This window comes from Tursiops truncatus, chromosome 12 (assembly GCF_011762595.2).
Source record: "Tursiops truncatus isolate mTurTru1 chromosome 12, mTurTru1.mat.Y, whole genome shotgun sequence".
NCBI classification, from domain to species: Eukaryota; Metazoa; Chordata; class Mammalia; order Artiodactyla; family Delphinidae; genus Tursiops; species Tursiops truncatus.
The window spans coordinates 22799044-22824588 of NC_047045.1; the positions used below are offsets into that span (position 1 = coordinate 22799044).

General features: G+C 45.6%; 1 protein-coding gene across 9 annotated transcripts in view; it reads left to right on the forward strand.

The window, feature by feature from the left end:
* Positions 1-25545, forward strand: part of ANKRD6 (ankyrin repeat domain 6) — a 282254-nt gene that overhangs the window by 54968 nt on the left and 201741 nt on the right. The window contains exon 1 of one of the 9 annotated variants that reach the window (XM_073789435.1): positions 19501-19615. The exons of the other annotated variants lie outside the window; for them this stretch is intronic. The gene's annotated coding sequence lies outside the window, so the exon portion shown is untranslated. Of the gene's footprint in view, positions 1-19500; positions 19616-25545 lie in introns of those variants that run through there. 9 annotated transcript variants of the gene reach the window in all.

The following is a 25545-nucleotide window of genomic DNA, read 5'->3' on the forward strand; positions in this document are numbered from 1 at the left end:
CATGGCTCACGGGCCCAGCCGCTCCGCGGCATGTGGGATCCTCCGGGACTGTGGCACGAACCCGTGTCTCCTGCATCGGCAGGCGGACTCCCAACCACTGCGCCACCAGGGAAGCCCCCGCCTTGTCTTATTCTTGAACTTGTATTTCTCACTGCGTTTTCCTAAAAAGATATATTTTTATGGCGTTTTATCTCCTTGAAATGATCAATTAACGTTAACTCACTCCTGTGATGTGTAGTGAGCATCTTTAAACCAGATGAAGAAAATCATGTTCCTCAATGTGAAACTAGTCCATGCTCCTTTCAGGGATGCAGGAGTTCAGGTTCTAGAACAGACCCTCCCCACATCATGCTCCTTCTTCTAGAACTAGACCATTTGATACCTGTTTGTTTTCTTTAGTGAGATAGAATTTAGGTGTGAGTACATTTTGGGGTCAAACTAAATTTTATTTCTTCGGCATGAGACGTAGCAGCTAAAGGTCTTGTGTCTCTTCAGCTGTCTGTCTGACGGGCACGATACCTCCTTCCATGTTCACTTTCCCCATCCCCCAAATTTTACGTACGCTCATGTTTTATGGCTTTAATGATCAGTTTTTATTACAAAAATAATTCAGGCTTATTATAAAAATGTCAAATGGTAGGTTTGAATATATTGCTCCTTAGTACTTTAGCTGGCTGCAAAACCCACTCCCCACTTTGCTATGGTTTGTGTCCCCCCCCCAGATTCATATGAGGAAATCAAATGTCCAATGTGATGGTCTTTGGAGGCGGGGCCTTTGGGAGGTGATTAGGGCATGAGGATGGAGCCCTCATGAATGTAATTAGTGCCCTTATGAAAGAGGCCCCAGAGAGCGCCCTTGTCCCTTCCACCATGTGAGGACACAGTGAAAAGGCACCATCTATGAAACAGAAAGCAAGCCCTCACCAGACACTGAATTGGCTGGCACCTTGATCCTGGACTTCCCAGCCTCCAGAATTGTGAGCCATTTCTGTTCTTTATAAGCTACCTAGTCTGCAGTATTTTGTTATAGCAGCCCAGATGGACTAAGACACACTTCTGTGCCCTTATTAGTTTCCTGAGGCTGCTGTAACAAATTACTGCAAACCGGGTGGCATAAAACAACAGAAATTTACTCTCTCACAACCCTGGAAGCCAGGAGTCCAGCATCCAGGTGGGGGCTGGGCAGGCTCCCTCCAGAGGCTCTAGGGCAGATTCTGTTCTTGACTCTTGCAGCTACCGGGGGTGAAGATATTTCTTGGCTTGAGGCCACATCACTCCAGTCTTTGCTTTGTGTCTCTGTATGTCTGTGTCCCAAAACGCCCTCAGCCTCTCTCTTATAAGGATACATGTGATTGCATTCAGGGCCCCCAAAAGTAATATCCACTCTTTTGCCAGGTAAGGTCATACTCACAGGTTCCCAGTCTTAGGGCATGGACATAACTTTTGGGGGGCCACCGTTCAACCCACTAACCATTGTTAAAGGAAGGATTATTATGACACATGTTAAAATGGTAAGAAAGACTTTATTCAGGAATATCGTGACAGGTGTCGACTACTGCTGTAGGGGAGAGAGATTGGGCTCAGCCCCGAATATGACAAGTACAGGTGGGGATTTGTAGCCAAGGAGCAGGTTGGAGGGGTGGAGGGAAAGTTACTAAGAGGAGACCTCAAGGGTAGGAAGAATTCTTGCTAAACGAACAGGATTCTTGCTGAAGGCCAGATGGTGGGGGATGAGGAATTTGATCAGATATTGAGGGTGATCAGGTATTAAGAGTGGGAGGTATTAAGGGTACTAAACTGACATAGCGGGATTCTAGCTAAAACTGGGCTCTGCAGGCCTGGCACGGATGGAGGCCAATGTGAGTTTGGTTAGGAGAGGGTCTTTGTCACAATTCTCTTAAGCAGTATTTTCCAGACTCAGAAAGACCATAAAAGCCAACCCAAACTATATCAACAACCGAGCTTATGCCGATGGGGGAACTTCTGGAGAGCTACATGCTGCAGCTGCCTAATTGGCAAAGTGGCTCCTTGCAGGGTTCTCTCTCGTCTCCTGCAATCAATCTCTCTTGCCTCTCCAGACGCCCTAGCGGCGTGGGCATGCCGTCGTCTTTAGCAGAACCAGTTTACAGGTCACTCTGCTCCCCAACTCTCCCCCCACCCCTGCCCCACGCCTTAGAAAGCAGCACCTGCCCCTCCCTGAATGTTATTGTTTGTATTCAACCCAGGAGGGCTGATGTTAGGAAACTCACTGTGACATCAGAGAGAATTTTAGATAAATCACCATGTGGGAAGAGGAGATGATTGCCGGTTTGGGGCCCACCCTGGAAACATCTGGCAGCTGACAAGAAGCCCGGTGGTCATTCTAAGGATCTGAAGGACCTGATTTGGCAGGAACCCTGTGGCCTGGGGGTGGGGACAGGGCGGGTCTAACTTCAAGACTGGTGTCGGTGGGAGGAGGGTGTGGGAGGGTCTTTTCCATAGCAGGGGAGGAGGGGTCTGCCTTCAAAATGACCTGATCCCTCTAGGGAGGACCAGGGCAGAACCAGGTCCAGATCTGTTGCTGGACTCACATCTGAGCAGGTAGTTGCCAGCCTGTCTCCTGCCGTGGAGACAGGTAGTAAATAAATAAAGGGATTTACAGGTAGGAAATAAATGGAATCGGCTCGACGACTCTATAAGTCACTCCTGCTGGTGCTTCAGGGAGTGGGAGGCCCTGCTTTCACGGTATTTTCCAGTTCTCTTCTACAGGCTTATCTTTCTACTACAGGATGAGACAATAGTGCTTTTTTGCTTGTCAAACTGAACCTCTCTCCTAGAGCTTTGCAGGAATCCAGTATGCTAATTATATCGAATTTGGCTTACGTTTATTTCACCCCAGCCCTGCGCTGTGGGCTCTCTAGGACACTTTTTCTTTATCTTGTTTAACCTTTTACTGCCTTCAAGTCATAGGTATTATCTCCATTTTTTGGAGTGAAGAAACTGAGGCTCAGAAAGTTTTTGACCTGTCCAGGTTCTCACGTCTAGTGATGGTGGAGTCAGGATTGGAACCCGGGGCTACCACTTCAGACCAGCGTGTGTGCGTGCTTGGGTGCAACCCCAAGGACCCCCGTTAAAGGTGGGACAGACTCCCGGAGCTAACTGGGGGCTGCCTTAGGTCTTCAGGACATCGTACTGGGCCTGTTGAAAATGAAAACTCTGGAGTTATCCTTCTCCAGGTCTCAGGAACACTGAAGAGAAGGATTATTAGCAAGTGGGTTTTTGTGATTGTTGTTGTTTTAATATTTATTTATTTATTTGGCTGCGCCGTAGGGGAGCTGCGGCACGTGGAATCTTCCATTGCAACATGCGGGATCTAGTTCCCTGACCTGGGATCGAACCGGGTCCCCTGCATTGGGAGCTTGGAGTATTAACCACTGGACCACCGGGGAAGTCCCTTGTTTTGTTTTTTTGTAAGTACTTAGGAGTCTCATTTGGGAAGACAATGGTTGAATGAATAACAGCAGAATTCTGTGTAGAAAGGGGTGTGTGTGGGGTTATCTAGAGTACTTAGAAGGTAAGGTTCTGTTGGCATGATTAAGGGTTGTCAGAGGGCAGAGTGAATCACCAGCCAGGATCCTGTTTGTAACAATCTTGCAGGACGCTAACTGAAGTCTGTGTGAACTGGAGATGTGGGCAGGAGATGATGTGAAGCCTGGTGCCCATCTGCACTCAGGGTCAGGAAATCTGTCTCTTCCCCACCCTTTGCCCTTTAGAGGAATGTGCCCTGGGGAAATTTAAACTTTAAATCCCACTGTTTTTTTTTTATCAAGTGACAACAAACTTACTAAGTTTCAGAATTTGAGAATTTATGAGGTCTGTAAGTAAGAAGTTTGTCCCAACATCTAAGTGTAAATTCTAGCAGTTATTGTTTGATAGACAATATTGATGAAAAATTAAAGTTGTTTTTACTTCTCACTTTGCAGCAGACAAAGCTTCTACCGCAAGCACAGTGCCCCTGCTGTGGATGATTTCGCAGCTTCCTTTATTCTGTTTTGGTGTAAATTCTAACTTGTCAGAGATGCTTTCTTTTACAAAAGAAAATGAAGTTTCAAATTAATTTTCCTTACTAGGTGGGTTTAATCTGAGGTGATTTTGAATGGATTCGATTCTCCCGAATGACAAAAAAAAAACCAAATTGTTGCTGGTACCAGCTGATAATTTAGGATATTTAAAATTAAATTACAACCTTTAAACCTCATTTAGTTTTTGCTTGTTTTTTATTTGGCATACTTTTTTTTTTTGGTCTCCTGCTTTATGACTTTTGTAAACAGAGGGTTCTAATCGCCTCCTCCTTGTCTAGTAAGTTCCTGCTCTGCAGAAACACTGGACTCACTGCCCAGACCTTGTTTGCTTTTTTCCTTTTTCTATTTCTCATTTTCAGATTTGTAGGAAGGCTACGAGACATGGTATATAGGACTAGACGCTGCTTTTCTATGACACTAGTGAAATCCTTGAAAAGTGTTCTTTTGTCAAAATTCTTTTTTTTTTTTTAATCACTCCTGCAAACCTTACCTTCCTAGGTGTAGTACTAACAAATAACAGTGGATGCATTTCTCTCTCTCCCTGTCTTTGGAGCTATTGTTAAAATACCTTTATTGAGGTATAACTCACATACCATAACACATCCATATATATTTTAGTAAATTTCTACAGTTGTACAGCCATCACCACAGTGCAGTTTTAGGACATTTTCATCACTCATCATCGTTAGCTTGTGCCCATTTGCAATCAGTTCTAACCCCTGCCTTTAGCTCCAGGCAACCATCGGTCTTCTTTCTGCCTCTATACATTTGCGTTTTCTAAACATTCCATATAAACAGAATCATATAGTATTTGTTTTTTTGTGTTTGGCTACTTTCATTCAGCTTCTTCTTTTTAGGTTCATCTGTGAAGTATGTATCAGTATTTGTTCCAGAGCTATTTAAAAACCCCAACTTTCTATTGTGGCAATTAAAAAACTAGAGAGACTAGTACAAGTCACCCACATGTACCTCACTCCCAGATTCAATAATTAGGGACTTACAGTCAATCTTGTTTCATCTACTGGCCCCCTCTGCTTTTCTCTCCCACCCTCTTGGATTATTTTGAAGCCAATCCCAGATGTTCTATCACTTACTTTTTGTAAATAGTTTAGTATATGCATGTATGTTTATCTCCTGCTTTTCTAGAGCTAAGGAGTTAAATATCTTTAGAAAACGTGGGTTCTTGGGTAGTGGAGACGATAAAAGAGCTAAATTGGTAATTTAGCTAAGATATAACACTCCTGCTGTGTTCAGGGTTCTCCATGTGGCAATCTAGGGTGTGATGTATAAATCTGGTGTGTCTACCAGGTCTGCAGTATATAATTACAATTCTTAACTCAGACATCTGTCTATAAGGATAACAGATTTCCCTTCTAATATTTTTATTTTTAAATTCTATTTATTTATTTATTTTTGGCTGCGTTGGGTCTTCGTTACTGCACGTGGGCTTTCTCTACTTGGGACGAGCGGAGGTCACTCTTCGTTGTGGTGCGCGGGCTTCTCATTGCGGTGGCTTCTCTTGTTCCAGAGCACGGGCTCTAGAGTGCAGGCTCAGTAGTTGTGGCTCACGGGCTTAGTTGCTCCACGGCATGTGGGATCTTCCCGGACCAGGGCGCGAACCCATGACCCCTGCATTGGCAGGCGGATTCTTAACCACTGCGCCACCAGGGAAGCCCCTGGGTACACTGGCTTGGACAACCTGGAGGAAATGCCCAAGGTCCCCTTCCCATCTGCGCCTCTCTTCAGTTTAGCCTGGCTTCCCTTTCACATCTGTTCCTGCACCCTCCTTGATTCCTCAGGCCTCCAGCATCAAGGCTGCATTCCAAGTGGGGGACACAGTGTGATCCGAATTCTCCTTTTCCAGGTTGCCTTCTCTTTCCAGGGTACATAAATCCTACCGACAACATCAAGACCTAGACCTGTCTAATCATTTTCTCTTATGGAAGCACCAGGCTAGTTCCTATGTATTTCCAGTGTTTTGCCCTTAAGGAGCACATGCTTATAAAAACAGACGAAAACTTTCTTTCAGCCAAAAACGCCTCTTGGGGCTGCCCTCCACAGCTTAAACCTCTGGGCTCCATTTACGTCTGCATGCAAAAGGGAAAGGCCTTTGCACAGGAGCACACACACTGTCCATATGGGGTTGCTCGGAACTCCTTCAGCTTAAACATTCTTTAGAAACACATTGCTTTGATGAGCTTGACAGGACTCCCAGCCCTGAGAAGGCCCCGCTTATTCAGAGCTCGGCCTTACCTCTTGTCTCTAAGCCGCAGGCATCTCTCTCTGGAAGGAAACAGCATAACAAAACGCCTGTCAACGGTGTATCCTGCAGTGTCTTTGCATCAAAGCAAAGTACGTATTTCAGTGACTTGGGGAGGGGCTTTAGGGGTGACATCCACTTGGAGACACTTGAAAAAGATTGTTTCTCACACTGGAGTGAATGGGCATTTATTTGTGTGTTCCCTGATATGGGGTGCTGTAATGAAGATTCTTCTTTTGCATTCCTTTTCATTGAAAAGGCATCGTGGTGCTGAGTCTTTAATATGAGAAAGTTCTCTTCAAAAACGAAGCGTAGACTTGAATTGTGTAGTGCAGACAACATTATGCCCCAGCACACACCGACCCGTCCGATTTCTCTCCTCCTTTAATTTAATGGGTCTGGTTTGCAGGATAGATTTTCAGATTCTCACCCTCGTTGGTTTTCGGCTGAAAGTTCTAGTTGGCCGCCACTGTACACAATTAGCACCATTACTTATAGCCCCTATATTCTCGTTAACATTAAATTACACTTGCCCTAAAATTTCTGTTTATTCCATTTCCTCACTGGTTATTGGATGTTTGTAATTTTTTCTCGTGAGGTCTGCCACATTTCTTCACAGCAATAATGGGAATCATTACAGTAGTAGAACTGGGATTTACACTGCCTATTTACTTGAAAAAAATTTTTTTGTTTACATATATATAGTCATTTAAAATAACATAACATTCCTATAATTAACATAACCATAATAAAAATAATCTATCTCAAGCAGAATAACCATTTCAACATCTCAATAGACATGAAAAGAAATAAATCCAGATTCCTGGCTACCAAGTTTACAGCCTAGTCTTATTTATTTTTTAGACCTGTCTGAGCCAATAAATAAATATTTTGAAAAAACAGCTTTTTAAAGCATATGCAGATTCAATCCTCGCATTCCTTACCTGACAGGACCCTTTTTGAGCTTTTGGCTGTTGTCAAGAAGATATAGCAATTAAATCCCATTAGGATAATAGCTACAGAAATGTAGGCCTTCACATTGTACTATTCTAAGCCTGGTATTTATATTAATTCACTTAATTAAAAACACAGAGATCTCAGCGTGGGGTATGACAAGAAAGCCTGCCAGTCTCTAGCTAACGGTCTGCCTCCTGGAAGATGTATTGCATTCAACACAGGGAGGGGTGCCGGTGGGGTGATCCTGACAGGACTTGGCTTGGCCCAGGCTCTGCTGCTGCTGCCCCTAGTTCTGTCTAACCCAGGCTGTAGCCCCTCCATCGCCCCCTCCCCAACCTCCCGCTGGTGCTGCAGGAGCCCCTCCACTCTCTCCAGTCCTCAGGCAGCAGAGTGCTGCAGTCCTTGCAGCCGGAATCTGGGGTAATCTGCAGAAGCCCTCTTGCCGACGTTAGTGATTGGGCTACACTACAGTGCCTGCCAGGCAGTGCCCAGCCTTTTGCGTTAGAACGGCGGGTGGATCTGATGCCTTTTGGCCGCTGGGGCTCTCAAGGCAGGATTGGAAGGAGGACGAGGAAAGTGGGTCCCACTGCCTCTAAGTCATGTTCTCTGCCTGGTTAGGAAGCAGTGTGGATGGGCCCAGCGTCTAAGGAGGAGCCCCTCTCATGGGTGGAGAAGAGGACAGAAAGTAGGATCACATGAGTGCACATATTTATCTTACTCCTGCTGCGTCTCTAACAGCCCCTGGGATGTGGAAGGAGAGTTTTCTGTATGGAAGGAGGGTGCCCTGTACAGAGTGTGGGCTTCTGAGTCAGATGGAACCTGAATTTGGCTCCTACCACTGCACCCTACTACCTCTGCAAACGTGGGAAGCTACCTAATGCCTTAGGTTCTTCATTTATTTATTTCATTCAACAAATATTTGTTACGTGACTACTATGTGGCTGATCTAGCCTTGAACAAAACAGTTCCTACCGTTGTGATGCTAGAGGGCGAAACACAGTAAACAGAATATCGTAAGTAGTGCTAAATGCTAAGACTGTAATTTTAAGCAAGGTAGTCGGAGAAGGCATCACCAGTGAGGGAACATCTGTGCAAACACCCGTAGGGGCTGAGGGGGAGGGCCATTTACATACTATATAGAGGAACAACAGTGCAAAGGTCCTGAGGCAGGGGGTACCTCTTATGTTGGAAGAGTAGCAGGGAGGCCAGTGTAGAGTGGGGTAGAGTGGGCCAGGGGACTAGAGGATGCGATCAGAGAGGAAAGGGGGAGCAGATCCCAGACGGCTTTGCACAGACCTGCGCTTTTATTCTGGGCCGTATGGGAAGCCGTGTTCGGGGCTGGGGGAAGGGAGTTTGAAAATGTAGAAGAGTGACACGATCTGACTTGAGGTTTCATCACCTTGGCAGTTGTGATGAGAAACAGTCGTGGGGTGAGGGGAAGGGCTGTGCAGCGCACAGGTGAGATGGGATGGAGGCCTGGACCAGGATGGTGGTAGGAAAACGAGGCAAAGTGGTTACATTCTGGACCTCTTGAGTAATATCCATCTGATGGAGTGGTTGTGAGGTTAAGTGAGATGCATACAGGGTCCTGGCATGTGGCGGGTCCTCAGTAAAGGCCAGCTGCTACTATTGTTATTGAGGGGCTTGTCGTCACTTACATGTGGACTCTAAAAAGATGATACAAATAAACTTATTTACAAACAGAAACAGACTCACAGACTTCAAAAACAAACTTATGGTCACCAAAGGGGAAAGGTATGGGGGAGGGATAAATTAGGAATTTGGGATTAGCAGGTACACACTACTATATATAAAATAGATAACCAACAAGGACCTACTGTATAGCACAGGGAACTATACTCAATATTTTGTAATAACCTATATGGGAAAAGAATCTGAAAAAGAATAGATATGTATGTGTGTGTACATATGTATATATATACACACACGTATGTGTATAACTGAATCACTTTGCTGTACACCTGAAACTAACACAACATTATAAATCAGTTATACTTCAATAAAATATAAATTAACTTAAAAAAATAGAACCCACTCCCTGCCTTTGTTTCAGGGATCAGGCAGCCTGAGTGGAGAGAGGCCTGCCACCACCAGGCAGGAGAATGGTTCTGGAAAGCGGCTACAGAAAAACCTCCCGTCTCCGCACCTTGCTCCCCAGTCTCCGCTGTACAGGCCAGGCCTCCTCTTGGCTTCCTAATTTGGCAGAGGTGCCTCTAGTTGGATCACATCCCAATCACAAGCTGCAGGTGTGGGATCTGCAAAGTGTAGTTTTTAGCTTTCTGCCCTCCAACCAGGAAGAGGATGAGGTGAGGTTAGACAAGTGGACCCCCAGTCCCCGTGACCTCCCACTCGTCTGCGGTGAGTATGGCAGGGCCCCTTCTTCTGGTCTTGTTAGGTTGGCCGGTGTTGAGAAGATACCACCCACAACATAAAACTCTACGTTAAACACCAAATCCAACTGTCAATATCTCCCAAGCTTATCTTTAGTACAGTGCTGTGTACTTTGTAATGGAGGAGCTCATAATTACATTGTGATGACCCTGTGATGTCTATAAAATAAACAAAGTGGGCCTCATCACTGACGGGCAGATTTCGGTTTATTTATATTTGGAGAAAGTAATGAGTCTGGATTTCTGTTTATCACAAAATGTTTTTATGGTTCATGTCATTACATAAAAAGACTAGGCTAGTCACACTATTTATCTAAAATTACAGTATCAACATTTGGTATGAACAGAAATTTTAGCAGACTGTTTTCACTGTAAAAATGTGCAGGAGTGGGTGTCAGGTCCAGGTAAAGGTTAAGGAAAACATGAACTGGCATCGACACTGCTCTGACCAGTCTGATTTCTCTGGAGCCCAGAAATAGCCATTTCTTGCAGCTTTGTGTCAAGTACATTTTGTAAAAGTTAATCAAATTCCTCTAACCATTACCTGACAAAGCAACAGGGAATTAAGCTAGCCTAATTAGTTTGGGAACTAAATCAGACAGAACAAACAAAGCAAAGCACAGGGTAGGATAAATGGATTCCGGTGGCTTCATCTGAAGGATAAATTACTTTTGACATAATACTAAGTCCTGTCAGTCATAGGGTTCTTGAAAAGTGCCCTGGATGATAAAAACTGAGATTGGCAGATGGGTGTCTTTTTGAAAATTGGAGGTTGGGATAAAAAATGAGTAAAATACATCTAATACTACTTTATATACACAAATGGATACTTTAAAATATATATAATAAATAACACCCTAAAGACATCTGTTTCCAAAACATACTATATTCCTTGGTAACCCTTTCAAATCACTCTCTTCTGTCGTTCAGGGACCATAACTGATGCTGCGTCATGGACTGATCCAGCTGCCAGTTTTTTGTTGTGCAGCCTGCACTTTCTTCTCCAACATTTGATTACGAAAATTTTCCTGCACACAGCAAAGCTGAAAGAATTTTACAGTGAACACCTGTGTACCCACCACCACCTAAATTCCACCATCAACATTTTATTAAAATTGCTTCATTACTTATCATTATAGGTGCTTTATCACTTACAGTCAGTTAGGTATTGCTGCGTAACAAATTACCCCAAACTTAAGGGCTTTTTTTTTTTTTTTGGGGGGGGGTGCTGCTCCTTGTGGTTTGTGGGATCTTAGTTCCCCAGCCAGGGATTGAACCCAGGCCCATGGCAGTGGAAGCATGGCGTCTTCACCACTGGACCACCAGGGAATTCCTGGAGCTTATTTAAAACAATAAGCATTTATTATCTCATTTAGCTCTTGTGAGTCAGGAGTTGGGGAGTGGCTTCTCTGAGTGGTACCAGCTCGGGGTCCCCTGTGAGGCTGTAGTCCAGACACTGGCAAGGGGTTACAGTCATCTGCAACTTGATGGGCTGGACAATCCATTCCCAAGAGGGCTCAGTCACATGACTGATGGCTTGAACCTTCAAAGATGGAACAAGGCAGTTTCAAATGGGTGCTTCTGAGACTGGTGGTTGCCAAGGAGGAGGGGATTGGGGGAGGGATGGAGTGGGAGGTTGGGGTTAGTAGGTTTAAGCTTTTATACAGAGAATGGATAAACAACAAGGTTGTACTGTGTATAGCACAGGGAACTATGTTCAATATCCTGAGATAAACCATAATGGAAAAGAATATAAAGAAGAATGTATATATATGAATAACTGAATTACTTTGCTGTCCAGCAGTAATTAACACGTTGTAAATCAACTATACTTCAATGAAAAAATTACGTTACAATCTCAAATATATAACCTAATATAAAAAGTTACGACCACAGGGAATTCCCTGGCGACCCAGTGGTTAGGCCTCCGAGCTTTCACTGCCGAGGTTGCCGGGTCAATCCCTGGTTGGGGAACTAAGATGCCCGCAAGCTGAGAGGCACAGCCAAAGAAAAAAGAAGTTACCACCACAGATGCACACTCAAGCTTATCATTAAAGAAGTGAAAACATTTTGTATGGAAATTTTAGACAAGTTAAATATTTAATATTTTTCCTTATTAAAAAATGGGTGCTGGGCTTCCCTGGTGGCGCAGTGGTTGAGAGTCCGCCTGCCGATGCAGGGGACACGGGTTCGTGCCCCGGTCCGGGAGGATCCCACATGCCGTGGAGTGGCTGGGCCCGTGAGCCATGGCTGCTGCGCCTGCGCGTCCAGAGCCTGTGCTCCGCAACGGGAGAGGCCACAACAGTGAGAGGCCCCCTCCCCACAACCTTACCCCTTAGCAGTCACTCCAGCCCCTCCCCCCAACCCTAGGCAACTACAAAGCTACTTTCTGTCTCTGTAGATTTGCCTTTTCTGCACATTTCATATAAATGGATTCATAGAGAAGGTAAGTTCCATGAGGGCAGGGATCTGTCTGCTTTGTTCTGTGTTGTGACTCCGGCACCCAGTGCCTGGCACGTAGTAGGTGCTCGGTAGCTACCTGCTGGATGAGTGGATGGCTCCAATGGCAGGGGCTGAGAGCAGGGTGGCAGTAGCTGGCAGCTGGTAGCTCCAGCATTGCCCTGGATGGAGGGTAAGGGGGCAAGAGAATAACCTGCTAGCAATCTTGGTCTCCTGTTGATCCAGAAACTTCTGTCTCAGGGCTTACCATGAAGGTTGAGAGGCAGGCCCAGTGAAGGCCACGCACTTGATGTGGGGTGAGTCCTAAATAAAATGCCCCCTTTAGGGCTGAGGTGGAGTAGTAGGTTACAGGGTCACCACACCCTATAGATTCCTGTTCCTCCATAGACTCTTCCCAAACCCACAGTGACAGCTGCTGCCCCTTTAACACAGGTGCATCCACCACCCGGGACATGGGTGGGAGGGTGAAGGTGGGCAGGGGGCTTCTGCGTGGGTGCGTGGGTGTTGAGGTCCTCACCCAGTAGTGGGCGGAGGTGAGCTCAGCCTGCTCCGGGGGAGGCCAGCTGCCCTCTGGATGACTGTTATCACCCTCTCTGCTCTCCTGGGAGGTGAGGCTCTTTCTTGGAAGTGCACCCAGGACCTGCTTCTCTCCTGACGGCTTCCTGGTAGTCGGGCTGCAGTGGCAGCAAAGGTAGGCCTGCCCAGGGGGCAGAATCCAGGGGAGGTTGACCTTCCTGAACGAGGTAGAGAACGTATTAGTGTCCTCTTGATTCGGAGGGGAAGATTATCCTTTATGGTCAAAGAATGAAGAGTAAACAATGAAAAATACCTTATCAGGCCAAGTCAGTGACCCATGAATCAAAAAATTCCAAGTGTTTAGTGCTGGAGAACCTTGGCAATCACCTTGTACAGCTCCTCTTTTAAAGATAAGAAAGAAACCTGGAAGCCAAAGGACCGGGCAGCTGGTTCAAGGCCTGGCCAAGCGGGGCCTGGGCCTCCTGGTATTCTGCTAATAAAGGCTGCCATTTATTTTGTACCTACTTTGTATGTGTTGGCTTCTGTGCTGATACTTCACACAGTGCCCATCCATTAATTATATTACAAAAATAAATAAAAACATTGCCTTAAAATTTTTTTCCCCAAAATAATACAAGTTGTGTAGTACTTATGATATTAGCACTTGCCAGGAACTGTTCTAAATTCCTTACAGATAGAAATACTCACTTAATCTTCTAACAAACCTAGGAGGCACATACTATTACTATCCCCATTTTCTGGATGAGGAAACTGAGGCATGAAGAGATCCCATTGACTTCTCTGAGGTGAGGTGGTGATGTCTAGCTAGAGAGTGACTGCATGCTGGCTGCACAACCCATGCTCTTAACCACAGTACGCCCTAATACCGTGTACAAACATCAGTGCTACTGACTGAATCTTCAAACCTTCAAATCGTCAAACCTTTCTGTTTTCTAGGCATGTGATGGGCTTGTGCTTCCCACCTCCTTGTGTTTGTGGAGCCATGTGACTACTTCTGGCCACCAAGTTGTGAAAAGTGTGTTGTGTCACTTCTGGGCTAGATCATGTGATCACTATTGTGTGACCCTCCAGATCTGTCTTTACCTGTGCCCTGATGGCTTGTCAGCCTGGGCAAATCAGAGAGGAAACAGAGCCCCAGCCAACCCTAGGTGGACAGAGCTGGAGTGTGAAATAAACTCCCGTTGAGCCCTGAGATTTGGGGTTTATTTGTTACTGAGCCTATCCTGACTGATGTATTGATGTGCCTAATATTTTAAGGAGTACATTAGTAATAAGCTGGACACAAAGGTCTCTCCAATTTATTGAATTATTTTACTTATTCACATTATTATTTACCCAGATTATTATTTGTCTTTCCAGTACCTCATTGGATAGCATTCACTTTCTTCCGTATATATATAGAAGGCGGGCTAGTACTATAGAAATAGCATGGAGCTTGAGGTTGAAAGTTCTGGGTTTGGGTCCTTATTATATTTTTAATACAACAGTTCTATTGAGATATAATTCACATACAGACAGTTCACCTATTTAAGGTGTGCAATGAAGTGGTTTTTAATATAGTCAGAATTGTGCAGCCATCACCATAATCAATTTTAGAACATTATTATCACTCCGAAAAGAACCTCCCCACAACCCTTACCCCTTAGCAGTCACTCCAGCCCCTCCCCCCAACCCTAGGCAACTACAAAGCTACTTTCTGTCTCTGTAGATTTGCCTTTTCTGCACATTTCATATAAATGGATTCATAGAGAAGGTAAGTTCCATGAGGGCAGGGATCTGTCTGCTTTGTTCTGTGTTGTGACTCCGGCACCCAGTGCCTGGCACGTAGTAGGTCCTCAGTAGCTACCTGCTGGATGAGGGGCTGAGAGCAGGGTGGCAGTAGCTGGCAGCTGGTAGCTCCAGCATTGCCCTGGATGGAGGGTAAGGGGGCAAGAGAGTAACCTGCTAGCAATCTTGGTCTCCTGTTGATCCAGAAACTTCTGTCTCAGGGCTTACCATGAAGGTTGAGAGGCAGGCCCAGTGAAGGCCACGCACTTGATGTGGGGTGAGTCCTAAATAAAATGCCCCCTTTAGGGCTGAGGTGGAGTAGTAGGTTACAGGGTCACCACACCCTATAGATTCCTGTTCCTCCATAGACTCTTCCCAAACCCACACTTTTCTCAGGACCTCACTGAATTCCCTCCTCTCCAGGGAAACCTGCTGTCCCTGTATACTTGGCTGGGGATGAGACCCACTTCTCAGAGGCACACACTGAGGCCTTGGGAGGTTCTTACTGCTCTGAGTAGTACTGCAGGCACTGCTGGCTTGCCGGCCTGTGGAATTCCTACTCCCACCTGCAAACCCAAGCCTGGGCAGCCTGTCTGCCTTTCCCTGAGTACTCAGCCGACATCATTCAAAACACCAGGAGGGGGCTTCCCTGGTGGTGCAGTGGTTGAGAGTCCGCCTGCCGATGCAGGGGACACGGGTTCGTGCCCCGGTCCGGGAGGATCCCACATGCCGCGGAGCGGCTGGGCCCGTGAGCCATGGCTGCTGAGCCTGCGCGTCCGGAGCCTGTGCTCCGCAACGGGAGAGGCCACAACAGTGAGAGGCGTGTGCACTGCAAAAAACAAAAACAAAACACCAGGAGGCAGAATAGTACAGTGGTTAAGTCTAGGCTTGAGGCCCATACCTACATTCTTTAGCTAAGAGGCTATAGGCAAGTTACTAAACCTTTTTTAGGCTTTATTTCCTATCTGTAAAATGGGGATAAGAATAGTATAATAATATGAATAGACTTGTGAGCTTGTTAGAATGATGCATGTATAGTTCTTAGTGTAGTACCTGGCTCAATAAAATGTTTTGCCATTGTTTTTGCTATTATCAATAATTTGGTCATGATATTGTTGATGTTACTATTTCCTAGAGAAGAAAAGAACTAAATTTAAATTAGTTTTTTTTTCTAAATTGCCCTAAGATTTGCTAGATGATTTTTATGGTGAGTCACTGAATACCTCTGTGTTATCTCCTGAAAGGGAAGTGGAGGGAAATGGAGAGAGAGGAGATGGATGGCCACAATGGCAGAGACACACTGACCCGTGGTTTGGTCTTGAGAATGGTTCTGATCATAGGGTTACCCTGACTATTGTTTCAGTCCTGGGGAATCCAAGTTGAGAGCAGGTGCAGGGCCACGTTGTCAGCCTCTGTGAACCACTTAAACCTCAACATGCAAATGTTCTAGAATTTGACGATAATTGTTACCTCCAACGTAAACTTGCAGCAATATTTTTAAAAAACAGTAAATTCTATATTCGCTAAACTCCAAGCATAGCCCGGAGAGAGGCCGGAACTCGGGATCAAAAAAACAAAGGAACAATGTTAAATTTTTATCTTTCAGATATATCGCTCTTTGTACCCTACTCTCTCCCCTCCCTCAGGAACTGCCATGAGGCAAATCTGAGCCACCTGTTGGTTTTGTTTTTGAAAACAACCATTGAGTGTCTCTGCCTACACTTGGCGGGGGCGGGCGGAGGTGCAGTCCCGGGTTTGCAGAACCCCCGAACGTCCCCGGGAGCTGCTGTGCAGTGTGCAGCTGCAGGCCAGGGCTGCTCAGGGAGTAGCAGAAGCTCCTCTGTGGCTGTGCACTTGGATTTTGACCAGAAGGAGGTATTTTCAGTGCTTTTGCAAAATCAGTGAACTAATTACTTGGCAGTGTCAGAAATGCCACTAAGCTTAGAGACTGGCTGCTGCAGCACTTTATACATCAGTGTCAATTTTAACCAAAGATCCTGATTGGGCTGGGGGAGATTTCTCAGCTAATCTGGAAAGGAATCATCCTGTTGCTTTGCTTTTCTTAGACGAGTGAGTGGTTTCCTCTCAGAAAATTCAGATCCAGAGGTTTAGAGCTTTAACCTTTTTTTTTAAATTAATTTATTTATTTTTGGCTGCATTGGGTCTTTGTTGCTGTGCATGGGCTTTCTCTAGTTGCAGCGAGTGGGGGCTACTCTTTGTTACGGTGCACAGGCTTCTCATTGCGGTGGCTTGTCTTGTGGTGGAGCACGGGCTCTGGGCATGCGGGCTCAGTACTTGTGGCTCGCGGGCTCTAGAGCGCAGGCTCAGTAGTTGTGGCTCACGGGCTTAGTTGCTCTGCGGCATGTGGGATCTTCCCGGACAAGGGCTCAAACCCGTGTCCCCTGCATTGGCAGGCGGATTCCCAACCACTGCGCCACCAGGGAAGCCCTAACCATGTTTTTGATTGAAATATAGTGTACCAACTGAAAAGTGCACAAATCATGAACATACAGATGGATGAGTTTTCACAAAGCAAACATAACTATCACCCAGATTAGGAAATTGAATGCTGCCGGCAACCCAGAAGCCTTTCACATCCTCCCAGTTAATACCTGCCTTCCTCCCCAGATCACTCTCCTGACTTCTAACACGATAGGTTCCTTTCGCCTATTTCTGAGTTTTATATAAGGAGAATTATACCGTGCGTCCTTTCTGTGTTGTGAGGTTTGTCCATGCGGTTATCACTTATTGATTTGCATTGCTGTATAGTCAGAATGCATCACAATTTATCCCTTCTGCTCTTGATGGACATTTTTGTTGCCCTATGGATTTAAAAAAATTATCTGTATTTAAAACTTTATTTTCAACTTTGTGTGCTACTAAAGCACTAAACAATTACTAAACAATAACTCCTTCAGAACATAACTCAAATACTTTGGTTAATTTTATTCTGGAATAGAAAGGCATTGATGCCAGTGTTAGGTGGCAGTGAGCTTCACAGAAGAGACAGAAAAGTTTATACTTCATTATAAAAGAATTAGTGTCTCCCTATTTATGGCATGGTAAAGGGATTCAGGATGTATTTGTTACTTCTATAGATAAATTTAGAAAATTATAACTTGGTGGAAAAATTAAAGTTTCAATTTGTGACAACAAGAATTATCAAATTCTGTCACATTTCAGTTACTTAAGTAGTCAAATCATAAATGGAATTACAGTGCACAGAAGACATCCTCAGTAGCCTGTCATAGCATATTTGTTGGAGATAGAGACAATTTACATTATCCTTATGTTCAGATTGATTACCAATAACTTATTTTACAGTTTTTTTACAATTATGAGTGATGCTGCAGTGAACATTCCCCGTATGTCCTTTGGTGTATATGTGTTTGCCTTTCAGTGGATTACATACCTAGAGTTGGAATTGTCCGGGCATAGGATATGTCTGTGTTTGGCACTACTGAACACTTGTCAGTGTACACCCCCAACCGGAGGTGTGGGAGAATTTCCATTGCTCCAGATCTGTGCCAACACTTGGTATTTTCAGTCTTTTAAAATCTTAATCATTCTTGTCAGAATGGTTATTTTCTTTTCCCTTGATGACTTTTGAAGTTGAGCACCTTTCCATATGTTTCTTTGCTATCCAGGTAGCCTATTCTGTGAAATTACCTGTTCAGGAGTCTGGACCATTCTCCCTATCTTTTTCTTTTATTTTTTTTTCCTCTTTTCTCTTTTGGCCGTGCTTCGAGGCATGCAGGATCTTAGTTCCCCAACCAGGGATTGAACCTGTGTCCCCTGCAGTGGAAGCACGGAGTCCTAACCACTGGACTGCCAGGGAATTCCCTGTCTTTTTTTTTTTTTTTTTTTTTTTTGCGGTACGCAGGCCTCTCACTGTTGTGGCCTCTCTCATTGCGGAGCACAGGCTCCGGATGTGCAGGCTCAGCGGCCATGGCTCATGGGCCCAGCCACTCCGCGGCACGTGGGATCTTCCCGGACCGGGGCACGAACCCGTGTCCCCTGCATTGGCAGGCGGACTCTTAACCACTGTGCCACCAGGGAAGCCTCCCCTGTCTTTTTCTTAATGGTTTTGGAGCCATTCTTTATGTATTCTGGACATCAGACGTTAACTGGATGTATGAACTGTACGTTTCTTCTCTCACTCTTTGATTTCACCAGAATCGATTCCGTGAGGGCTAATTTCTTCCTACTTTATCCTTATTCCTAGGGTGATGAGCCCTTTTCAGGGTTCCTCCACTGAAGTGTAGGGGATGTACTCAGGCCCTTCTAACTGGCTCTGTTCGCTGAAGTCTCCTGGCAGCTACTTGCAAATCGGCAAATGCCACAAAGGAAATGTGACTGCAGACGGTTGACTCACCCTCTTTACACTAACCTTTTCTTCATGTTCGTGGCTGTGTAGGTCCTTGCTGCCCTGGTAGCTCTCTGATGTCTTCAAACAGATTTTTTAGTGTTTTGGTGGGCTTCTCTGGTTATTATCGGTAGTAGGGGTGGTGTGGTTGGCAGACAAAATGGCCCTCTAAAGATATATTCACTTCCTAATCCCCAGAACCTGTGAATATTACTTTACATGATAAAGAGTGAATACTATTGATATTTTGTATGCTGCCCCAATGTGATTAAGTTAAAGATCTTGAGAGGAGGCTTTTATCCTAGATTTTCTGAGTGGGCCCTAAATGGTGGGCCCTAAGTGGTAATTTGTTACAGCAGCCAAAAGAAACTAATACAGTTGATCTGATGTAAGTCAGCTTTTCCATAACTTCTTTGAACGAGTAGTAGTTTAATAACTTTGTTACAGTCAGCTTCTAGATTTTAATTGCTATTTCAGATTAAATTCGTGGAATGCAGTTCTTTCTTTGATTATAGTGATGACAGCTGTGTAATTTTTAATACATTGTGAAAGGAAGCATGATGAAATTCCATTATTACTACAGAGCTGGTTTCTTTTATTGTATTAATAGAATCAAGCAACAAATCTGATGAAATTCAGGTAGGTTGAAAGTCTGACACCCATTATTTTTCTTCAGTATAGTATTATATTTGTTAAAGAATTTGTGGAGAAACTGATTAAAAACGTCAAGTGGAAAAAAATCAACTTCTAGTGGAACCATTACAGATGAAAAAATTGGGATTGAGAGTCCAGATAGGTGAGTTACGTTCAATTAATTATGTGCAGTCAACATAAACATCTTTACAACTTGCTGTAAGGAAAAACTGATGCTTGTTTATTCTGGCCACTCCTAAACAGTCAGTGGCAACGCTTAAAAAGAGAAATGACCTTGTCCTTTTGATAGTTAAAAATTGCCAAGTAGAGTAGAAACCCAGCTGTTTGTTTTCCTATGGTTGTTAGGATATGTAGTGGGATGTGGATAAACAATGGTAACACCAACTTGGATCCTGGGATCTTACTGGTCAGTTGCTTGATTTTTAAATTTTTTTATTTATATCTTTTTTTGATACATGCCTATCTGCAAGTGGTTGAGAGCAAAGCCAGTGTCTTCATACCTTCACTGATTCATTCATTAAATCGTCATTACTTTCCTACCTTGTACCAAGTGCTGTGCTAGGTACTAAAGATACTTTGCACAGCAAAAACGGACACGGTTCCTGCTTTCATGGTGTTCACAGTTGAATTGGAGACAGACAAGCAAAGAATCGTTAAAATGAGTAGGTTATATAGACTGAGATAAATGACCTGAAAGAAAGGAGTGTGAGTCTGTGAGAACATGGGAGCACGAGCTCTCGGTGCACGGGCTTCAGTAGTTGTGGCATGCGGGCTCAGTAGCTGTGGCTCGCGGGCTTAGTTGCTCCGCAGCATGTGGGACCTTCCCGGCCAGGGCTTGAACCCGTGTCCCCTGCATTGGCAGGCGGATTCTTACCCACTGCACCACCGAGGAAGTCCCGTATACGTTGTTTTATAATCTGAACTTAAAAAAAACAAAAAACAAAACAAAAAAACCAACTAATTTATTTTATTTTTTTAGCCACAGTGCATGGCTTGTGGGATCTTAGCTCTCCGACCAGGGATTGAACCCTGGTCAATCCCTGGTCTGGGAACTAAGATCCCGCAAACTGCTGCATGGCCAAAAAAAAAAAAAAAAAAGTAGAGATGGTTCTCATAGAATTTTTTTTCCCTTTTCTTCACAGCAGATTAGGAGGGAGAGTCTCATGGCCTTGAGCTCCACTCATTTCGACTTGCACCCAGCTGGTCTTAGGTATCTGGCCCCAGCACTGCATGCGGAGGAAGGGATCAATTCTAGTGGCCCGAAGCCCGGTCCCAACCCTCCTGACATCCAGCCTTCAGCACGTCAGGGGCGTCAAAGGTGCAGGGACTAGGGATTGCTCCAGGTCACAAGCATTCCTAGGCATCAAAGCAGGGATGACCTTCTGTGCCCTGGGTCTGCCTAGGTCAGAAGGAGATGGCAGGTTTCCGCGAGAGCTGGAGCAGCCTCTTCAGCCCGTTGTTTTATTCTCACGCAGTTAACTGGGTTAATGTGTACCGTAGTGCTGGAGGGTAGGCCTCAGGAGAGGGTGATGTTTAAGGAGCCGTGACACACCAGGCAGTCAGTTTTGCGGTGAATGAGATTTGCATCTTCCTTTTCTCTCTGAGAGGCAGTTTGCTTCTTTGCATCCGTGAGCAGCTGTCTTCACGGGAGAGGCCTGGGAGGGCTGGCTCTCAGTAAATATAAAAAGGGAACTTGCCTTCGAAGACTGTCATGTGAAGGATCTAAGGAGAAGATGTTTCAAGAAAGTGGTTTCCTTATTTTTTAATTGAAGTATAGTTGATTTACAATGTTGTGTTAATTTCTGCTGTACAGCAAAGTGACAATTATACACATATAGACACTCTTTTTTATATTCTTTTCCATTATGGTTTGTCCCAGAATATTAAATATATACAGTAGGACCTTGTTGTTTAAGGAAGGCTTGTCTATTACTGGGCCAGCTTATGGTTGGAGGACTTCAGGGTCTTTGGGGGGGTATGCATACTTAGGTATGTCACCAAAAGTGACAAAACCAAGCACTGAACCTTCCATAAGAAGAGCTCAGAGATACTGTTCTGTGGTCACAAGGGGACAGTTCTTTTTATATTTATCATCTTGGTAACCCATTCTTATCCTGCCCAGAGAAGAGCTTCCAGTCCTTTCTGGATCTAGAGTTCTCCGTTTTCACCATAAGTGATGCTGTGAAAGGTTTGCTGTCGCAGGATTTGCAGTGTGCCAAGGCTGCCAGCCCCACACCTCTGCTCCGTTTCCTCAGTGGCTGGAGAGTCTGTTTTCACTTATTCATTGAACAACCACTTAGGACACTACTGTGTTAGGTGCTGAGCATGTCGCAGCAAGTCTGTTGAAGTCACTACCCTTGAGGAGTTCACTGCTCGAATCAGTCTCTTGGGCGGCGTTGGTGTCTAATATCAGAGACTAGTCCTAATGCTACCTGCTCTTACCTCTAGAGTGTAATAATGGTGCAGTTTGTTGGCTACAGAGCATGTTTCTATAATGAAATGAGCTCGTATGCAATTGGATAAAAGGGAATAACGTCAGTTCATATACTTTTATATATGATTTATAACCTTCAGCAGGAAAGGGAAATGCCCTCAGCTCAACTTCGGCATCCACAGGACCTCTGTCTGCTCTGTTTTAAGAAAATTAGACATGGTTGCCTATGCCCAGGGCTCCATTCCTAGAGACTCACACCCTAGCCTTGAGGGCAGCTGGCAGCAGGTTGTATGTCCTCCTGTCTGGTCTGTCGCTGGGAAGCCAGCATCTTCATCTTGTTGTTTTTGTGTGTACTTTTATTATTTCCTGCAGTAACCTCTTGCTGCCATGAGCTGCTTGCTGGTTTGCTTCTGAGGTACTGATTGTGTGTGTGTGTGTGTGGGTGGGTGTGTGTGGGTGGGTGCATGCGCGTGGTCTGGCTACCCTAGGCTTTGAGAGGTCCTTGAGTGATCTGTCCCGTCCTATATTTCCCAGATGCCCTGGCGCTGACATATGGAGGGCCAAGACGGTTAAACAACCGTGAACCGAAGAAGTGGGGATTCTGAACGTCCCATTCCCTCCGTTCAGCCTTGCCCCGGCATCCTTCATCTGTGAACCCTCAAGGAAGAGAGCCCCGGGAGGCCTGTGCGCGTGCAGGCTCTGCCCTGTGGCCACAGCTGGAGAGAGGACTGTCGGGGGGCCTGGCCAGCTCTCAGTGGTTGAGAGTCTGCAGGAGAATTTACGCCCCATTTACTATTTCCTGCATTGGGCACGGAGGGAGGCCTCCTAAACTATCCTAATATCATACAGGGTGGGAACTGAAGGCTGTTTGGAATCCCTTTTTTTGTGGCCTGATTCTGGGGTGACCTTAAGTGAGTCATAACACCCCTTCAGTGGCAGCAGGGAGTTAAGGAGCCTAGTTCCTTTTCAGAGAGACAGAGCATCAGCGGTCCTCACTTTGCGCAGTGCCCAGACAGCATCAGGCCGGCCACTCACAGCGCTCCAGCTCGGGGCCAGTCCAGGCCGCAGGAAGGGCCCAGGTTGGAGGAATAAATAAAGAATGCGGGACACTCTGCCAGGAGGACTTGCTTTGAAAATATTCCCAAGATAAACGTATAACCTGATTCTGAACGTCGTACCTCGCTGGGGGTGGAGAGGTTCCAGCAACAGTCCCACCGAGCTCTCCTGGCCCCTCCTTTCTTTGTACTGAGCGGTGGCAGACCATTTAAAAAGCACAGAGGTTGCTTTGAGGAGCAAATCTGTTTATTCAGCCACTGTATTTGAATGTCAAGGGTTAAAAAGATGCCTGAGATTGTTTGCACTACAGGGATCTAAAAATGCAGCCGTGGGAGTTCATGGGAAGCTTTATTATCCTCAGTCTGTTTTAGGAGTTGTAAGTGAAGGAGCCCTGATCCTTGTTGCTGTGCACCCCAGAGAGCTGTGTCTGTGTAAACAAGAGGTGGCTCAGTGTGCCTGTGACCACGCACCCCTCCCCAGTGGGTGGGAGGTGTGCTCCCATCTGGGAATTGAGCCAACGTTCCCATCTGTTCTTTCTCTTGGCTCCTGTTTTCACGGTTATGTCACTGTTAGGCTGACGAAGGGAGATAGAGGCATCAATAGAATGGAAGATATGGGCAAATAAATATGTTCCAATTGGAAGAACCAGTGGATCCATTGTACTTTCCTTGAAGGAGAATTACGGGATGCTTTATCTCCCTTTTCAAAGAGAAAAGACATTAATGGCCAACCACGTGGATGAAAGCTCCTCGCTCTTTCATGGATCCTTCTATTTCAGCATCTCTCCGTCCTAACCCCAGTCCAAGCCTCTACATCTGGTGACGCTGCAGCAGCGAGAGCCCCGCCGGTAACCCGGGGCTCTACCGTTGCCCCGCCCTCCGCCCTTCATGCTGCACCACACGGACCATTTCAAAATCACAGACCTGACCGTAGGGCTTCCTCTCAAAGGCCCTCCCAGGGCTCCCCATTGCCCCATACACCTTCCTTGCCCTCTCATCCCGTGACTTAACCACTGGGATCACTGGAGCTTTGAGTGGCTTCCACCCACAACACCACCTCGTCTCTCCTTACTCCCTGTATTAGTCAGGGTTCTCCAGAGAGACAGACCAATGGGATATGTGTATATACATATATAGAAGGAGATTTATTATAAGGATTTGGCTCTTGTGATTATGGAAGTTGGCAAATCCAGAATCTGCAGGGTGGTCCAGTAGGCTGGAGACTCAGGAGAGCCGATGTTTCAGTTCCAGTCTGAAAGCCGTCTGCTGGAGAACCAGAAAGAGCTGATGTTGCAGATGAGGTCCAAAGGCAGTCTGCTGGAGAATTCTCTCTTGCTTGGAGGATGCTGGTCTTCTCGTTCTAGTCAGGCTTTCAACTGATTAGATGAGGCCCACCCACATTATGGAGGGCAATCTGCTTTACTCAAAGTCCACTGCTTTACTCAAAGTCCACTGATTAAAATGTTAATCTCATCTAAAAACAACCTTACAGAAACATCCAGAATGTTTACATATCTGTGCACCCCGTGGCCCAGCCAGATTGACACATAAAATTAACTATCGCACTTCTCTTTGCTTTCTGTCATCCGTCCACACTGGACTTCTTCCAGCTTGTCTAATGTGCTACACTATCTTCTGGCCTCTGGGCCTCTGCACAGGCTGCTTGCTCCACCTGGAGTGCTTTTGCGTCTGGTGCATTCTTATTCACCCATCATGTGTCAGCTGAAATTCTACTTCCTTAAAGGGGCCTTCCCTGATCTCCCAGGCTGGGTTCATTCCCTCAGCTATATATTGCCAGAGCACACTAAACTTCCCTTTAGTATCACACTTAGAGTTACTTGTTCAGTGCCAGCCTTCCCCGCTAGACCTTAAGCTCCATGGAGGCAGAAAGCCAGGAAGCATATCTGTTTTGCTGTTATATGCCTGGCTTTTACTACCTATTCAAAGATCATCCAACGAATGAATAAATGCATGTATGGAAAGTTTACACTATATTAAAAGCTTACAAGCTATGAGGCTCTTAACATACACAGATGCAACCCTGTGAAGTAAATATTATTATCTTCACTTTTACAGAGGCCCACAGAGGTTAGGGACTTGCCCAAAGTCATGCCACTTGTCATATAGAATCTGGGCTTCAAATAAAATAATAATAAAGGTAACCGCTAGCACTTACAGCACTTAATAAGGGTCAGGTACTATTCTATGTATTTGACCATCGACAGCAACCCAGTGTGATAGCATCCAGTAATTGGCCCGCCGTGTTCCCTCCTCCCAGATTCACTCTGGAGGATCCGCTTCACTGTGTCTCAGGAACCCGGAATCCAGAATTCCAGGGGAGGGAGGCTGGTCCCCTCTTCACCCTGGGGTCTTCTCTGGACCATCTTCAGTTCTCTTCTCCTCTGCCCCAGGAAATAGGGGTAAGTTAGCAGGTCTGCTGGCCAAGCAGATGTCCAGTTGGGGAACGGAATGCCGCTCTCCCTTCTTGAAGGTACCTCTAGTCTGTACAGGAATCCCCTTGCGGGCAGAGGTGGGCCTGGCGGGTCCGCACGGCCTCGGGACGGGAGCCCGGGTCCCCGCCCG